Genomic DNA, 18,876 nt, shown 5'->3' with positions numbered 1-18,876 from the left:
GCCGCTAAGCACTATCAACCCTAACCTAGGGAGGGACTCAATGTAGCATGCGTGCTATAACTTAGGGCGCCAGCGCATCATTTATTTATGCTCAGGGTCTGCGCCTGGCTTTGTATAGAGGGTTACATGCCTTGCCGGCAAGGCTTGTACAAAAGGTGGTTTGCCGGGAGGCCAGGCAACCGCGCCTTATGGGTAAAACTTACGAAGATGCTTGATGTTCCAGGAGTTGCTAACTGGAATGGCATCTTCGGTCTCCAGGCAGACTGCGCTAGGCCTGGTGAATCGTATTACCCGATAAGGGCCTTCCCACTTCGGCGTCCACTTGTTGGAATTCTTTGCCAATTGAACGCGCCGAAGAACAAGGTCGCCTTCTGAAAGTGCAACTATCCCTAGGTGGTTTTGGTAATTCATTACAACATATAACTCATTGAGCTAATGCTATTCCAAGACTATTGTTTTAGGAAAGCTCAATGAATGGCATGGCATGGATGATGAAAGTGGATCCCTCAAAATACTAAGGACAAAGGATTGGCTCAAGCTCAAAAGCTCAAGACTCTTCATTTTACATTTTAGTGATCCAAGATCACATTGAGTCTATAGGAAAAGCCAATACTATCAAGAAGAGATGAGGTGTTGCTTAATGAGACTCTTGCTTCATGTGCTTAGTGATATGCTCCAAAACCCTCAACTACTTTTCCACATCCATAAATGGCCTAAACCTAAAGCCAAAATCGATCACACCGATTCTTTCTATCTGGCGCCATCGATTCCAAAAGTCATAGCCACTGCCACAAACCCTAAGCAAATCGGTCTTACCGATAGGGATCTCGGTCTCACCGAGATGGGGTTGCAATCTCTCTATTTCCCTTCGTAACGTTTCGGTCTAACCAAAGTGAGCGATCGGTCCCACCGAGATTGCAATGTAAACTCTCTGTTTCCTTTTTGGAACATTTTGGTCTCACCGAAAAGAGCAAATCGGTCCCACCGAGTATACCTGACCAACTCTCTGGAAAGCTTATTACCAAATCGGTCTCACCGAGTTTGTGGTTTCGGTCTCACCAAGATTACGTTATGCCCTAACCCTAACCGAATCGGCATCACCGAGATGCATGTCAGTCCCACCGAAAATCACTAACGGTCACTAGGTTTACTAAATCGGTCCGACCGAGTTTAACGATTCGGTCCCACCGAGTTTGGTAAATTGTGTGTAACGGTTAGATTTTGTGCGGAGGCTATATATACCCCTCCACCTCCTCTTCATTCGTTGAGAGAGCCATCAGAATGAACCTACACTTCCAACTTACCATTTCTGAGAGAGAACCACCTACTCATGTGTTGAGGCCAAGATATTCCATTCCTACCATATGAATCTTGATCTCTAGCCTTCCCCAAGTTGCTTTCCACTCAAACCCTCTTTCCACCAGATCCAAAACCTATGAGAGAGAGTTGAGTGTTGGGGAGACTATCAGTTAAAGCACAAGAGCAAGGAGTTCATCATCAACGCACCATTTGTTACTTCTTGGAGAGTGGTGTCTCCTAGATTGGCTAGGTGTCACTTGGGAGCATCCGACAAGATTGTGGAGTTGAACCAAGGAGTTTGTAAGGGCAAGGAGATCGCCTACTTCGTGAAGATATACCGCTAGTGAGGCAAGTCCTTCGTGGGCGACGGCCATGGTGGGATAGACAAGGTTGATTCTTCGTGGACCCTTCATGGGTGGAGCCCTCCGTGGACTCGCGCAGCCGTTACCCTTCGTGGGTTGAAGTCTCCATCAACGTGGATGTACGATAGCACCACCTATCGGAACCACGCCAAAAACATCCATGTCTCCAATTGCGTTTGAATCCTCCAAACCCTTCCCTTTACTTTCTTGCAAGTTGCATGCTTTAATTTCCGCCGCCTATACACTGTTTGCATGCTTGCTTGAATTGTGTGATAATTGCTTGACTTGTCCTAAAATAGCTAAAATCTGCCAAACTCTAAAATTAGGAAAAGGTTAAGTTTTTATTGGTCAAGTAGTCTAATCACCCCCCTCTAGAAATACTTCAAGGTCCTACAAGTGGTATCAGAGCTTTGGTCTCCATTTGCTTTGATTTCCATAGCTTTTGGTGGTCATAGCCTTGGTTTCACAACCTAGGAGAGTATGGCGTCTAGCAAGGGAAATTATCACCGTAGAGGTCCTTGCTTTGATGGTACTAATTTTGCTAGTTGGAAGCATAAGATGAAAATGCATATTCTTGGACATAACCCCGCCGTTTGGGCAATTATTTGTATTGGCTTGCAAGGTGAATTCTTCGATGGGAGAGAACCGAACCATGAAGCTAATGCGGAAGAATTGAAGATGCTGCAATACAACGCTCAAGCATGTGACATCATCTTCAACGGATTGTGCCCCGAAGAATTTAACAAAATCAGCCGTCTTGAGAATGCAAAGGAAATTTGGGATACTTTGATTGATATGCATGAAGGTACCGAGTCCGTCAAGGAATCCAAGTTGGATGTGCTCCAAAGTCAGCTTGAAAAGTTCAAAATGAAGGATGGTGAAGGTGTCGCTGAAATGTACTCTAGGCTTGCTCTTATCACAAATGAGATTGCCGGCTTAGGGAGTGAAGAGATGACCGACAAATTCATCATCAAGAAGATCCTAAGAGCATTGGATGGAAAGTATGATACCATGTGCACATTGATCCAAATGATGCCAAACTACAAAAATCTCAAGCCAACAGAAGTCATTGGAAGAATTGTTGCTCATGAGATTTCACTCAAGGATAAGGAGGAACTTCACAACAAGTCAAGTGGTGCTTACAAAGCCTCAAGTGAATCCCCCACATCATCAAGTGAGAAACAAACCTTCAATGAAGAATTGAGCTTAATGGTGAAGAACTTCAACAAATTCTACAAGAGTAGAAGCAAAGAAAGAAGCTCCAAGTCAAGGTCTTATCATGACAAGAGATCTTCTAGTCGAGAGCGCAATTGCTACAATTGTGGGAAGCCTGCACACTACTCCAATGAGTGTACGGCACCCTACAAAAGAAGAGAAGATTCTCCAAGAAGAAGGAGCAAAAGAGAAGAATCACCACCAAGAGAGAGGAGGAGTAGAGATGATCGTTATGCGCGAAGACCCTCACGGAGAAGTAAGGATTCGGAAAGAAAGGACAAGTCATCAAGGAGCTACACAAAACGAAGACATCAAGCTCATGTTGGTGAATGGGTTTCCGGCTCCGACTCCGACAATCACTCCGAGAGAAGCTATCACTCCGACTCCGAATATACTCAAGATGAAGGTGTTTCCGGTCTAGCACTTGTGTCAACCAACTCCTACGACATATTTGACTCACCAAATGAAGGTGTTGGAAGATGCTTCATGGCCAAAGGTCCAAAGGTAACACATCCCGAGTATGTTGATTTTAATAGTGATGAATATGACTTGCTTGTGGATGATGATTTACTTGTTGACAACTCTAGTGATGAGTACTATGATGAAACGTCAATTAATCATGCTATTCAAACGAATGACAATGATAAGGAGAAAATTGAGCTTCTAACTAAAGAACTAAACACTCTTAAGTTGGCTCATGAAACTATCTTCGAAGATCATCGAGAACTTTTAAGGGCTCATGAGAAGTTACACTTTGAAAAGCTCAATCTTGAGCAAGAGCATGAGTTCTTAAAGACAATCAATGATGATCTCCGCAAGAAAAGTTCTTCTTACATTGCCAAGCGTTTACTCTTATCTACTTACATGCCTCAAGTCAAGTCTAGTAACAAGTACAAGAAAGATACTTCCTCTAGTAGTAACAATAATAATGTCAAATCCAATGTTGTTGCTTCTAGTAGTTCTCTTGTTTCCACTAATGATTCTCTTAGCCAAGTTACACTTGAGCAAGAAAATAGTTTACTGAAGGGAATTATAGAGAAAGGTGTTTACAAGAGCCTTGCCGGGAGTAAGCAATTCGAGGAAATTGTACGCAAGCAAGGAAGGCACCGGAAGAATCAAGGTGTTGGTTTTGAACGAAAGTTCAACGCCAATGGAGTTGAGTGGGAAGAAGATCAATACCCCAAGACAAAGTTTGTTCCTCAACAACAGAAGTATGATCCTACTTCCTTCAAGGGGACACAAGCTCAAGATGATCTTCCACCACAAGACCACAAGAACAAAGGCAAGGACAAGCTTCAAGAGGAGATTGATGCATTTGAAGAAGCACCTAAAGCCTCGTTCAAGTGGGTCCCCAAGACTACGTCAAGTTCTACTTCATCAAGTACAACTACAACTCCAAGGATTCCCATCAAGATGATGTGGATCCCGTAGAAGAAGAACTAGAGAGTTCTTGAGGGTGACTCCGCCAACATATTTCACTCATATCATTTTGTCAACAACAAGTGCAATCAACTTCCACATCTTGCACTAGTTCAAGGAGTCACAAACCCTCTTGTTGGTAAGACAAGGGACAAGGTAACCTAATGCTTTCATAGACATCATCTTGTGTGTGCATCACTCTATGTCTATGGATATTCTTGTTTGTTCCTTGTGAGACTAACCCATGTAGGCAAGTCGAAAGTGCAACTCACTCCAAAGGATTGCTCCAAATGATCTACATCAACATTGAGCATCTACATCTTCAACACCTACATGAAGTCATCATCGACAAAACCCAAGGTTAGTTAATCCCTCTAAGGGGGGATCTCACATCTAGGGGGAGCTTAACTCTAAGAATTGAGTCAAAGCAACTCTAATGGTGTGAACACATTAATGCATTATGTAAAAGTGGTAACCCCACTTGAGCTTAAACGATGAGTATGACCTATGATCAAATGTTCTCATTTGACTCCTAAGTCAATATACTCATATATAGATGACCTAGTCATCGCCAATTGTTTGATCGATGCTAGAATTGGTTGTGCATGCTTTGCCACATATTTCAATTGCCATCTTATTGTGTGAGCATGTTGGTGCATATTTTACTCATTCAAGGACATCCACTTGTTGTTTTGTTTGTTTGGATTCTTTTCTTTGTGCCAAGTGGATGGACAAGAATGCCTAAGAACCTTCTTTAGCTATCTATGCTTTTCTCGTCTCAAATTCTATTCATGCTACATCACAAAATTTGATCTAGTCAGATTCGAACCACTCTGTGTGAGGAGCACTCGGAGTCCCCGATTCATCATAGACTTAAACTTCCAAAACCTCTTAGTGATTCTCGGTCTGACCGATCCTTCCATTTCGGTCCTACCGAGATCATCAAGTTGATCTGAGTTTTCAATCTCGGTGCAACTGATTTGAACTTTTCGGTCTCACCGATTTGCTGTAACTGAACACAGTTATGCATCTCGGTGCCACCGAGTTGTTCCACTCGGTCACACCGACAGGGTCGAGCTATATATATAGCCACGGGCAAAATTTTGGAAATTTCTCCGAAACCCTTCGCCCGCGCAACAGCTCGCTCTGCCATCGTAGTCTCCGGATCGTCTCCTCGTCGCCAGCAGCCTCCTGTCGCTGGTCTCCGCCGCCGTCAACGGATTTCGTCCCCGCCGTTGCCGCCGTAGCAAGTCCACCGCCAAGATAGGGTATGGACTTAATCTTTGTGCTATCCACGTCTGATTCCTGGTACATTGTTTTCATATTGATTCTTGCCACGATTGAAACTCTTCTATCCAGCCAAAGTAGATCATAGATTAGATGTGATTCAAATTTTTAGGGTTAGGTTTCCGCCGAAACCATCTCGGACCCACCGAGTTGAAAAACTTGGTCTCACCGATTTTACTTATGCCATTGCACTAGTGACTCTCGGTCTGACCGAGAAGTACTAATCGGTGCAACCGATTTGAGTATTCTGTGAAACCCTAGCAGTCTCGGTACCACCGAACTGAAACTCGGTCCAACCGAGATCATCAGTTTAGGTTCCAAAACTGCTTCGGTATCACCGTGTTTGAAAATCGGTGGATCCGAAATGCTTTCTGTGGAAAACTAAGACTGAACTTTTGAGTCATTCTTTTGCACAAACCTCTGCATTTTGTGATGCTCATCTTTTCTATCTCATCTATAACTCTTCACAGGGTCAGCAGTCATTTTTTGCAGTATGTCTGGTCGAAGTGACAGCCAGAACAGGTCAGAAGAGCAGATGGACTTGAGTGAGGGCACTAGTCCCTCAACTTCAGATGAAGGGAGCAGAAGTACTCCTAGCAATTTGCCTAAGGTTGCAACTAGGCAAAGGAGGAAAATAACTTCACATTCAGAGGATGAAGATTACAAAGTTGAGGAAGATGAGGCTACTTCCAAGAAAGTGGTGCTCAAGAAGGAATATGGCTCAGCAAAGGATATAAAGCCAGGCATGAAGATTAAAAGGCCTGCAAGAAGGCAACCTATGCCCAAGGCCAGAGCATCAACTCAACTGCCTGAAAATCCTGATCCCAAAGAGCCAGCTGATGAAAGAAAGAAGAGGAAGGAAAGGGTTAAGAAGACCATGGCCAAAATTGTTGGCCAACCTTCCATGATGGAAGAGGAAGAGCTTGCTGCACCAGCACCAAAGGCAGCTAAGCTTATGGGAGATGCAATCAGATCATGGGCTGCAACATCCAAGCCCAAGGAATCACCCAAAGCTGCCTCGAAGGCCAAGTCTGCACCAAAGAGGAATACCAGGAGTATTCCAGCTGCTGAGAAGAACAAGGCCCCAGTGCCCAATGTTGCTGAAGATTCAGAAGAAGAAGGACAGGTTCTAAGAAATCTCAAGCCCAAGATACCAGACCACAATGATGCCCATCCTGTGGCTGAGGACATGAGAATCAGGAAGGATTCATGGCTGAGACTATGGAGAATGGAAGATCCATATGCTTCAAGAAGAAGAACTACTGTTGACTATAGGTTCCACACAAAGGAACAGCAGGACTTCTATGAAACAATTCTGTTGGACAAGAAGCCCATAGTCTGTGACATGAGGTGGGTTGACTGGAAATTCATCAAGGAAAATGAACAACACTATCCTGGAGTGCAAGACAGCTTTGTTGCTTGTGGAGTTGCAGATTTTGTTGGACAGAAGTTCACCATCTGGAATGATGAGCTTATCATGCAGTTCTACTCCGCAGCACACTTTTACCCAGATGGAAGAATAGTTTGGATGTCTGAAGGTACAAGGTACCAGTCCACTATTGAAGAATGGGCAAGTCTGATCAATGCCCCCAAGGAGAATGAGGATGACCTAGACATTTATGCAAAGAAGAAGTTGGGTCACAATTCAATGGCTCACATGTACAAGGAAATTCCAGACAAGGCATTAGAGACTCACAAGTTTGGATCAGTTCACTTTCTGCTGTCAGGGTTGCCAACCATATATTGGATTCTGAGGCACACTTTTTTGCCCAAGTCTGGTGACCATAACATGATCAGAGGGCATGCCATCAACATGTTGCATGTGTTTGATGTGCCACAGAAGTTCAAAGTCATGAGCCTGATCATTGAAACAATCAAGAGGACTGCAGCAGATCAGAAGAGGAGCTGTGGATATGCACCTCAGATTCAAGAATTGATAAACTCAAAGATGGGCACATGAAAATATCAGTTGGATAAGGAACACTTTCCACTTTATCCAGACTTTGAGGACAATGAGGTGGTCATGAATGAAGATGACCACAATCAGTTCAAGCTCAGGAGAAGAAGGAGAAGGCAAAGAGGGAGAAGGCTGCCGAGAGGCCAACTCAAGAGGAGGCATCTGAATATTTCTTGAAAACCAAACAGGAGCAGCTTGGTTACTTGATAGCATCATCTCTGAGGATTGATAAGGGGTTGGCCACCCTAACTCAAAACAAGGAGAGCCTGCAAAGAATCATGGAACAAAAATTCTATGATCTAGATGTCAAGGTAACTGAGATTCAGTCAGTTGTGGAGCAGCTGCAGGATGACATGCAGGAGAGGAAGGGCAAGACTACCACCAATGTGTTTGCCAGAGTGCCCAGAGCCCAGAGGTCAGTTGCAGTGCCAGCGATAGACACTAGAGCAACAACTTCAGCACCAGCCACTGCCCCTACAGTTCCAGTGCAACCAGCTCCAGCACCAATGCCTCCAGCTCCATCCACTTCAACTGAAGCCTTCATCCAAGGAGCCATCTCTACACCACCACCAGAAGATCAAGCCTGAGAGTCGATCTAGCACTATGCATTTTCTATGAACTTTTTGGTAACTTGTTGCCAAAGGGGGAGAAAACTGTATAGATCATAGGCTTCGAGAGAGAGAGAGTGTTGCTTTTGTTCTCTCTTGCTTTATTTGGTGTTTTTTCAATCTTTGTTTGCTTTTGGTTGAGATACTATGCTTGTGAGACATTGATGATCATGTGTTTGATCATAAGCTACACTTATGCATGCTTGAAATTATCCTATCTATCTTATGTGATCACTCACTATGCTTGGTGATGAGTGCATGTATTCATTGTTTATTATTTTGAGCGCTCCACCAAGATGTATGTGACATGGAAGAGTAACCCATGAGCCTAATTCATTGTGCATTTGCAGCCCAAAGCAAATCTAAAACTATGCACAAATTTAGGGGGAGCTCTTGCTTATCACATACTTCTCAAAGCAACGATGTTATTTAAATTTTATTATCATTTGTCGAAGCTTTGATCTATATGTTGTCATCAATTACCAAAAAGGGGGAGATTGAAAGTGCAACTATCCCTAGGTGGTTTTGGTAATTCATAACAACATATAGCTCATTGAGCTAATGCTATTCCAAGATTATTGTTTCAGGAAAGCTCAATGAATGGCATGGCATGGATGATGAAAGTGGATCCCTCAAAATACTAAGGACAAAGGATTGGCTCAAGATCAAAAGCTCAAGACTCTTCATTTTACATTTTAGTGATCCAAGATCACATTGAGTCTATAGGAAAAGCCAATACTATCAAGAAGGGATGAGGTGTTGCTTAATGAGCCTCTTGCTTCATGTGCTTAGTGATATGCTCCAAAACCCTCAACTACTTTCCCACATCCACAAATGACCTAAACCTAAAGCCAAAATTGGTCACACCGATTCTTTCTATCCGGCGCCAGCGATTCCAAAAGTCATAGCCACTGCCACAAACCCTAAGCAAATCGGTCTTACCGATAGGTATCTCGGTCTCACCGAGATGGGGTTGCAATCTCTCTGTTTCCCTTCGTAACATTTCGGTCTAACCAAAGTGAGCGATCGGTCCCACCGAGATTGCAATGTAAACTCTCTGTTTCCTTTTTGTAACATTTCGGTCTCACCGAAAAGAGCAAATCGGTCCCACCGAGTTTACGTGACCAACTCTCTGGAAAGCTTATTACCAAATCGGTCTCACCGAGTTTGTGTAATCAGTCTCACCGAGATTACGTTATGCCCTAACCCTAACCGAATCAGCCTCACCGAGATGCATGTTAGTCCCACCGAAAATCACTAACGGTCACTAGGTTTACTAAATCAGTACGACTGAGTTTAACAATTCGGTCCCACCGAGTTTGGTAAATTGTGTGTAACAGTTAGATTTTGTGTGGAGGCTATATATACCCCTCCACCTCCTCTTCATTCGTTGAGAGAGCCATCAGAACGAACCTACACTTGCAACTTACCATTTCTGAGAGAGAACCACCTACTCATGTGTTGAGGCCAAGATATTCCATTCCTACCATATGAATCTTGATCTCTAGCCTTCCCCAAGTTGCTTTCCACTCAAACCCTCTTTCCACCAGATCCAAAACCTATGAGAGAGAGTTGAGTGTTGGGGAGACTATCATTTGAAGCACAAGAGCAAGGAGTTCATCATCAACGCACCATTTGTTACTTCTTAGAGAGTGGTGTCTCCTAGATTGGCTAGGTGTCACTTGGGAGCCACCGACAAGATTGTGGAGTTGAACCAAGGAGTTTGTAAGGGCAAGGAGATCGCCTACTTCGTGAAGATCTACCGCTAGTGAGGCAAGTCCTTCGTGGGCGACGGCCATGGTAGGATAGACAAGGTTGCTTCTTCGTGGACCCTTCATGGGTGGAGCCCTCCGTGGACTCGCGCAACCGTTACCCTTCGTGGGTTGAAGTCTCCATCAACGTGGATGTACGATAGCACCACCTATCAGAACCACGCCAAAAACATCCGTGTCTCCAATTGCGTTTGAATCCTCCAAACCCTTCCCTTTACTTTCTTGCAAGTTGCATGCTTTAATTTCCGCTGCCTATACACTCTTTGCATGCTTGCTTGAATTGTGTGATGATTGCTTGACTTGTCCTAAAATAGCTAAAATCTGCCAAACTCTAAAATTGGGAAAAGGTTAAGTTTTTATTGGTAAAGTAGTCTAATCACCCCCCCTCTAGACATACTTCAAGGTCCTACACCTTCCTCAAAGCTTTGGGCATGAACCTTGCGGCTATGGTAGTGGCGCAAGGGTTGCTGGTAGCATGCTGCTCTCACAATCGCTCGAAGACGATCTTCCTCGAGGAGCGTTGCATCATCCTGCCGCAATCGCTCTTGCTCAAGCTCGTCATAAGCAAGCACTCGAGGTGACCCATACGTGAGTTCCGTGGGGAGAACTTCTTCGGCCCCGTATACCAGGGCAAAGGGTGCCTGGCCGGTGGCTCGATTTGGCGTTGTTCTGATCGACCAAAGAACTGCCGGCAACTCATCAATCTAGCGCCTTCCGCTCTTGTGCAGCCTGTCAAAAGTCTTTGTCCTCAGGCCTTGCAGTACTTCAGCATTTGCCCTCTCCGCTTGGCCGTTGCTCCGTGGGTGTGCCACAGAAGCGAAACAGACCTTGCTGCCGAGTTCCTCAATGTATTGCATGAAGGTGTGGCTTGTGAACTGCGTGCGGTTGTTGGTGATGACCCTATTTGGCACACCAAAATGGCAGACTAGCCCCTTGAAAAATTTGACGGCTGACTGTGCTGTCACCTTCCTCATTGCTTCCACCTCCGGCCACTTTGTGAACTTTTTGATTGCAACGTACAAGTACTCAAAGCCCCCGACGGCGCGGGGGAAGGGGCCCAGTATGTCGAGCCCCCAGACCGAGAATGGCCAGGATAGAGGGATTGTTTGAAGGGCTTGAGCTGGCTGATGAATCTTCTTTGAATGGAACTGACACGCTTCACACGTGGTTACTAGTGCTGTCGCATCCTGGAGGGTAGTAGGCCAGAAGAAACCTTGCCAGAAAGCCTTGCCGGCAAGGGCTCTCGACCCTATGTGGGACCACATATGCCTCCATGTATCTCCGCCAATAGCTCCAGTCCTTCCTCCCGGGGAATGCACTTCAATTTCACTCTGTTTGATCTTTTTCTGTATAGAACATTGTCAATGAACTAGTACACGGCACACCGACGGGCTACTTTCTCCGCTTCTTCCTGCTCCTCAGGAACCTGGGGCTCATGCCGGAGCCTGGGGCTCGACGGCAAGGACTAAAGGTATCTCCTCTGCCCTGGGAACGACTGTATCTACGGCCAGGGCTTGACTCCCTGCCGGAGTCGGTTGCCCCACGGCAGGCTCAGTGTCCATGGCAACATCTTCGCCAGCGGCTCCAGGGAGCTTGGTGGGAAAGTACTTGCCGAGGCCTGATTTCCTCCGCTTGTTTTTCTCTATTGATGGTTCAACGGATGGTTGAGTTAACCTAAGCACAAAACTACCTGGTTCCACAGGTAGTTTGAGGGCAGCGTGCTCCGACAGGTAGTCGGCGATGTCGTTCTCCACTCAGGGGACATGCTCCGCCTTTATACCGTCAAAGCACTCCTCCAGCTTCCTCACCTCATCCACATAGGCTTCCATCAACGGGCTTTGATAATCCTTGTTGACCTGCCTGATGACAAGCTGTGAATCACCCCTGACGACGAGCTTCTTGACCCCGAGGTCTGCCGCAATCCTAAGGCCGGCAAGCAATCCCTCGTATTCAGCAGTGTTGTTCGTCGACATCTCCCTGGGAAAGTGCATCTGGATCACGTACTTGAGGTGCTCTCTGGTGGGTGCGATGAGCAGCACACCAGCACCGACGCCTTTAGAGAAAAAGCCCCGTCAAAGTACACAACCCAGTTGCGAGTTGTTTCCTTGCCGGGAAGAGTGTTCTGCTGGATCTCTTCATCGGGGTCGAGGTCCACTCCGCAATGAACTCCGCCAAGACTCGGCTCTGGATCGTTGAAGTACTTTTGAACTACAAACCAAAGCTCGACAACTCCAAGGCGCATTCCACAATCCTCGCCGTTGCATCTGGGTTATGCAGTATCCATTACAACGGGAGGCGGGTGACGACGGTGATCTTGTCCGCTTGGAAGTAATGACGCAGCTTCCTAGAGGCCATAAGGAGGCTGAAGCGCAATTTCTGCACACCGGAGTACCTTGACCTAGCCCCCTGCAAGAGGGAGCCGACGAAGTAAACCGGGTGCTGCATCATCTTCTTCTTCTGTGCCAGTTCACCTGGTTGCGGAGGCCCTGTCTCGCTGGTGTCAGACTCTGCCGGGGGCTTTGCCTTGCCGGGACTAGCCTTGTCGGGGGGAGCCCTGGCTCACCATCTGCCAGTCTTGCTGTTGCCACTGCCCCTTCGTCAACCTCCCTTTGTGCCACTAGTGCGGCGCTGACCACTTGATTCATTGCCGCTAGATACAGCAACAGCGACTCTTGTAGTTTTGGCGCAACCAATATCAGCATGGAGGAGAGGTATTTCTTCAAGTCTTGCAGCACTGCTTCGGCCTCTGGGGTCCACTCCATTGGGCCCGCCTTTTTCAAGATTTTGAAAAAGGGAAGGGCACACTCATCATACTTGGAGATGAATCTGCTCATGGCGGCAATGCAGCCAGTGAGCCGACGCACATCCTTAATCCGCCTAGGTGCCTCAATCTGTTCAATGGCCTTGATCTTGTCTGGGTTCGCATCAACCCCATGCTGCGACACAAAGAACCCGAGAAGCTTGCCGGATGGAACGCCGAAGACACACTTCTCAGGGTTCAGCTTGAGGTTGATCTTACGCAAATTCGCAAATGTCTCTTCCAAATCTTGCACAAGTGTTGCCTTGTCCTTGGTCTTGACCACTATGTCATCCATATAGGCTTCCATATTTCTATGTAGCTGGGGCTCAAAACCAATTTGGACTGCTCTTGCAAACGTCGAGCCAGCACTCTTCAACCCGAAAGGCATCCGTAAAAATCAATACATACCACATGGGGTGATGAATGTTGTCTTCTCTTCATCTCTCTTGCCATGAAAATCTGATGGTATCCTGAGTAGGCATCGAGGAATGATAACACGTCACACCCGACCGTGGAGTCAACAATCTGGTCAATGCGCAGCAACGGGAAAGGGTCTTTTGGAAAAGCCTTATTGATATATGTGTAATCAATACACAGCCTCCACTTCCCATTCGCCTTGCGCACCACCACCGGATTGGCCAACCACGTTGGATGGAGTACTCCTCTCACCAAGCCCGCCACTTCTAGCTTTTGATATCTTCTATGTTGAACTCCTGCCTTTCTAGAGCTTGCTTCCTGACCTTCTGCTTGACGGGCCGCGCATGAGGATGGACAAAAAGATGGTGCTCAATCACTTTCCTGGGAACACCAGGGATGTCGGATGCTTGCCATGCAAACACATCGACATTCGCCCGCAGGAAAGTGACGTGCCCACCTTCCTATTTGCTATCGAGGGTGGAGCTTATGGTGAAAGCTCCCCTCGTGTCGTCCTCCTTGACGGTCACCTTCTTGGTCTCCGATGGTGCAACTATGGATCTCTTGCTCTTACCGATGGAGCTCTCTGGCACGTCCTCGACGGGAGCACAGCAGTCTGAAGAGGTGCGCTTGCCGGAGTGGATGCGAGAGGTCTCGCCGGTCTTCTTCCCTCTCGGGGCTTTAGCGGCAGGAGCAAGTTCCTTGGCGGCAGTTGCTGCAACTGCTTCTCGGTAGAGTTGGTCAGCGCAGATTAGCGCATCCTTCTTGTTGGAGGGGACGGTGATGATGTTCATCGGCCCAAGCATCTTCAGCGTGTTTTAGGCATAATGTGATGCCACCATGAACTTGGCGAGTGCCGGGCGGCTGTGGATCCCGTTGTAGGCCAAGGGGATCTCGGCCACATCAAAGACAATCCTCTCCATCCTGTGGTTCAACTCGCCTCCGAACATCACGAGCAGTGTGACCTTTCCCTTCGGCTGACTCCTTCCCGGGTTGACCCCTTGAAACATGCCCGTCTCTTCGAGGTCTCCATCGAGAATCTGTAGCCTTTTGATTACAACAGGCGAGATCAAGTTCAGACTAGCCCCACCGTCAACTAGCATCTTCGTCACCTTGAGGTTGCGTATCGTTGGTGAAACCAACAACAACAAACACCCGACCGCAGTTGTGCGATCAGGGTGGTCCTCGGTGTAAAAGATGATAGGCGTGCTGGACCACTTCAGTGGCTTCCGTGCGTCGAATGATGGCTCCACCTCTGTGATCTCACGCGCCCACTGTTTGAGTCGGCGGTGAGAGGTATGCAGCAAGGCGCGACCGTCGATGCACATGGCCTCCGTAGCTTTCTGAAACTCGTGTTCGCTGGACTCGTCGTCCTCGTCGTGATCATCATCTTCATGCTTCTTGTCGCGGCCTCGGGCAGGCCTCTCTTGCTGGTTATCCTTGCCGCGGTGGCCTCCTTGGCCGCCATGCTTCTTGCCGGATCCTTTGGCACTGTCCTGGCCCTTCTCCTTGTCCCGCCTCTCATATTCAGCCTTTTGCTTCTCAACAAGCAGCTCAACTTGTCGGCAGTTCTGGAGGTCATGGCCCTTGGTGCGATGGATCTTGCAATATTGCTTGTCGGAGCTTCCTGGCTTGTCTGTGGCCGCCAAGGCCTGGCAAGCGGCACACCCGTCAACTTCCTTGCTGGGGTCGCTTACCTTGGCCTTCTTGGCAGTGCCGGTGTCGTCGGATCCTTCGACGGCAAGCACAACCTTGCCCTTGCGCTTTCTGTTCCGGCGCCGACCCTTCTTCGTTGGGGCGGCGGTGTCGTCGTCTATGGAGTCGGTTTCCGCACCGGCGTCCTCGCCGGGGTACTTCCTCCCCTCTTCAGCTCGAGCGCACCTATCGGCCAGAACATAAAGTTCAGCCACATCTTTGACCTTGTTCATCGCCAGCTGTTCATGTATCTTGCGGTTACACACATTCTGATGGAAGACACTCATCACGGTGGTGGGGTGAACATCTGGGATGTTGTACTGCACCCGGCTGAACCTCTGGATGTACTTGTGCGAGTTTTCTCCTTCCTTCTGGGGGATGATATGCAGATTGCTTGCCTGGCCATGAGCTTGACGGCCTCCAGTGAAGGCGCCAACAAACTCATGGCACAGATCCGACCAAGAAGAAATGGAATCCGCTGGCAAGTGCATCAACCATGACATGATGTTGGGCTTAAGCGCCAACGGGAAGTAATCGGCAAGCACCTTGTCATCGCGGGCTCCAGCAGCTTGCATCACAATGATGTAGATGATGAGGAACTCTAATGAGTGAGTCTTTCCATTGTACTTCTCGCCTACGCCGGGCTTGAATGTGCGGTGGGAGGGCCATTGGAACTACCGTAGCTCACGGGTAAAGGCTGGGCAACCCACCTCGTAAGGTAGGCCACCGTAGCCTCCCGGTGCCGGGTGGTCCATAGTGGGCCCTGCCCGCCTATCTGACTGGTGGCACGCATCACGCCGGTGCTCGATGGTGGTTCGAGCGTCTTCAAGTGCTCGCTCCTGAAGAACTTGGCACTGATCGCGGTGGGTCCATGGATTGGACGATGCTATGTAAATATTATCACAAGCGTCATCACGACGGATCGACACCCGCGGTAACTAGCGCGGCGGAGGAGAGTGCACCGCGGTTGCATCACCTCTGGCCCTTCCTCCACTGGGATGCGGTGGCTCGACGGAGCATCGGCCTGCGGGCCACGCCGGTCGTGGCTCATCCTTATTAGCGATGCCGACGAGGCTCCAGATGATGGCTCTCCATTCGTTGAGCTTCTCCTCAGCAGGAGGAAAGTCGAGGAGCAACCGCATGCGCGCCAAGGCTTCTGCTGGCGTGGGCAGCGGCGAAAGCTGCATGGATCGTGACGCGCTCCGACTTCTAACCACGTTAGAAGGAGCTCTGTCACGGCCCTGCGGCTATCCGCCATTTTCGCCGGCACCTCGTTGTGCATGCTGGCCTCCCTCGTCCCGCGAAGGGTGCGCAGGACTCTTCCCACGGCGGCGCCCAGGGTCACCAGCATGGTGATGCTGCTCATCACGCACAACTTGGGAAGAGCGCACCATTGGCACCGACGTAGGTATCTTGGAGGCCGCTGCGCCACCGGTAGGTGGCACAACGACGCCCTTGGAGCGCCCCGCTGCCTGCGGGGGGCCCAGCTCTGTCTTTGGAATTTGCGGTGTGCGGCCTGTCGTCTTGCGCATGAACGACGCCGCTCGCCAGGCCCGGACTGCCAAAGCGATGTGGGCGTTCGCGGGCCGCGCTCTGAGTTCTGTCCACGACCGCCCCGCTACTTGCCCGCACCAGTACGGGCAGTCTGGCTCCGGATGAACCGATCGCCATCGTCGTCTTCCTCTTGGGAGCCATGGCAACGAAGAACTGCTAGACTAGCTGTTAGACCGAATTTTCACAACTGTGCACCCCTACCTGGCGCACCAAAGATGTCGGTGAGAATGACACCTATGGGATCACTGGAATCCCTACTACGGTCGGCGGGCGCGGGGTCGTGCAAAGAGCGGGTCTAAGAGCTAGCACACAGATTGTTTACCCAGGTTCGGGCCGCGAGGATACGTAATACCCTAGTCCTGCTGTGGTGTATATTCGAGTGTTCTTGAGCTAGCTATGGTGCGTGATTTGTTCAAAAGAGCCGAATCCTTCTCCTGTATGCCTCGGGCCTCCTTTTATAGGAAAAAGGGGACGCCATAGTGGCACACAGGAGGTGGAAAGGGTACAGTGTACAAGCTTATCGCCTGTCATTACGGGACAAGACGCATTAAATGCGCTCCTTAGGTGTCCCCCCGCTTTATCGGGGACGAAAACGAGGCCCGTCCCATCCGTCGCCGCCTCGCCTCGACACGCGCCCTGGCCAGCAAGGTGCGTGACGCCATGTAGGCTGGCAGGCTACTGAGCTGGCACGTTGGTAGCGTCTTCACGAAGATCTGCATGCCACCACGCAGGTGCTTGCTGAGCTGGTCTCGGGGCTGCACGTCGCCATGCAGGTGCTCGCCTGGCTGGCTGGGTTGGCAGCTATGTGGGAACGGCGGTGGAGCCTTGGTGGGTGTGGGCCTGGCCGCGGCCCCGCTGACGCCCTCAGCAAGGGTCTTGCCGGGGCCCCGGCAAGGTTCTTGCCGTGGCGCCGTGGTCGTCGCCGGCAAGGATCTTGCCAGAGGTCTCGTGGATTTCCTTGGCATGGATCTTGCCGAGGATCATCGTCTTTTGGTCCTCATCTGATCTTGCGTGTTCATGGTCTTTTATGAAGATCTGCATGCCACCACGGAGGCGCCTCCTGAGCCTTGGTTCCAGCGTGATCGATGGCGGTGGAACCCTAGGGCTCAAGTGTGGCGTGCTCTGCTGGTGTTGGGCAAGTTGTCTTGGCAAGTTTTTCTCCGGGGCCGCGGAGGCCGCCCCCGCAAGGGTCTTGCCGGGGGAGTCCATCTCGCCCTCTTGCTCTTTGCATCTCCGTCTTGGTGTTGCTTTGACGGTCTTGTGGCTTTGGCTTCCCTCCTCTGCCCTGCTATGTGTGGTCATGGGCATGGCTCTGACTGCCCATGCACAAGTAAAGGGGTACAAAGTAGAGCCCTTACTTCTGTACACCAACACAAACCGGCAGATGTTGACAATGGAGGTCTTATGGTAGCGGTGGCGGGGAGCTTGCAAGGGTTTCGAGCGAGGGAGGGTGTGTGTGTGTATGTGCGCGTGCTCCTGAGGAGGTTTTGGTGTGTGTTTGTGTGTGTGGAGGGGGGCGGGGGGTGTGTTTGAGGAAATGATGCGGGTACTGAAAATTTTACTATGCGGGAGTCAAATGCGGGAGTGAAATGCCAGGTCTATTGAAAATTTTGATGATGGTGCATCGGACACGGTCCGGAGAGAACAATCGTGTGTTATGAAACAGAAAAACCATCAAGGTGGGAAGATATTTTCTAGGGATGTAGGCGGGATTGAGAACAAGAAACATCGCACACAGTCCGAAGATAACAACAGTGTGTTATGAAACAGAAAAACCCTCGAGGCGGGCAGATATTTTCTAGGAATGTTGGCAGGATTTGAAACAAGAAACAACCGTGTGTTATGAAACAGGAAAACTCTCCTTGAGGCGGGCAGATATTTTCTAGGGATGCAAGCGGGATTGGGAACAAGAAACATCGCACATGGTCCAAAGATAACAACCGTGTGTTATGAAATAGAAAAACCCTCGAGGCGGGTAGATATTTTTGAGAGGGGGAGCCTTATGGAGCCCAATGTACTATGTGGATGTGTGGGTGACAAGGGTACCGGCGTGGCACACGGTTAGTTTGAGTGAACCATGTCTATTGCGTCATCTGACTTGTCTAATGTTCATAAATTTGGCGAACAATGATGCAGGAGAGGGTCAGAACATGAACACACTTGCATTGTGGACCAAATTTATGTATTAAAAGGGTGGTTTGATTTTCAAATACCGAATACAACTTCGTTGTCGCACCTATCTCGCAAAGTGCACGGTATTGCTTGCCCCCCTCGTGTCGACCCAAAGGGAATCCAAAGTTATGAATGCATGCCCCCCCCAAACCGAGGCTCAGCTAGCAAAGTGAGAAGTAGCTAGCAGCCCTCCCTCCCTCGTGTCGGCATGAAGGGAATCTTAAGCTATGAATGGATGCCCCCCCAATTGTGGTTCACCTAGCAAAGTGTGAAGTAGCTAGCAGCCCCCCCTTGTGTCGGCATGAAGGGAATCCTAAGCTAT

Source organism: Triticum dicoccoides, chromosome 2B (genome assembly GCF_002162155.2).
Source record: "Triticum dicoccoides isolate Atlit2015 ecotype Zavitan chromosome 2B, WEW_v2.0, whole genome shotgun sequence".
NCBI lineage: Eukaryota > Viridiplantae > Streptophyta > Magnoliopsida > Poales > Poaceae > Triticum > Triticum dicoccoides.
The sequence above is the reverse complement of the archived record's forward strand: the minus strand, read 5'-3'. Positions refer to the sequence as shown.